This window comes from Etheostoma spectabile, chromosome 16, assembly GCF_008692095.1.
Source record: "Etheostoma spectabile isolate EspeVRDwgs_2016 chromosome 16, UIUC_Espe_1.0, whole genome shotgun sequence".
In the NCBI taxonomy this organism is placed as follows: domain Eukaryota; kingdom Metazoa; phylum Chordata; class Actinopteri; order Perciformes; family Percidae; genus Etheostoma; species Etheostoma spectabile.
Genome location: NC_045748.1, coordinates 18,249,381 through 18,249,888, shown reverse-complemented (window position 1 = coordinate 18,249,888; position 508 = coordinate 18,249,381). Strand labels below are relative to the sequence as shown.

At 43.7% G+C, this 508-nt stretch overlaps 1 protein-coding gene across 3 annotated transcripts in view; it reads right to left on the bottom strand.

Annotated features, from left to right (window-relative positions):
* Positions 1-508, bottom strand: part of ass1 (argininosuccinate synthase 1) — a 27,276-nt gene that overhangs the window by 3,802 nt on the left and 22,966 nt on the right. The window lies entirely within an intron of this gene.

The window sequence follows — 508 nt, the reverse complement described above, 5'->3', positions numbered from 1 at the left end:
CAGACAGTTTGTCCGACAACCCCCATGCACTGTATTCAAGCCACAGTACACTGTGAAGACATTAAAGCATGGTGGTGCAAAAACCATATTATGGGGATGTTTTTCATACTGTGGTGTTGGGCCTAATTATCACATACCAGGGATCATGGATCAGTTTCAATACATCAAAATACTTGAAGAGGTCATGTTGCCTTGTGCTGAAGAGTAAATGCCTTTGAAACAAGACAATGACCCAAACACACCAGTAACCGAGCAAATCTTGGTTCAGATGTACAGATTGATGTTAAGAGTGGGCCATCCCCAATCCCCGGACCTCAATCCCATAGAACACTTGTGGGGTGACATCAACAGTGCTGTTTCTGAGGCAAAACCCAGTAATGCAGAGGAATTGTGGAATGTAGTTCAATTGCCCTGGGCTGGAATACCTTCACAGGTGCCAGAAGTTGGTCGACTCCATGCAACACAGATGTGAAGCAGTTCTAAGAAATAATGGTTATGCAACTAAATA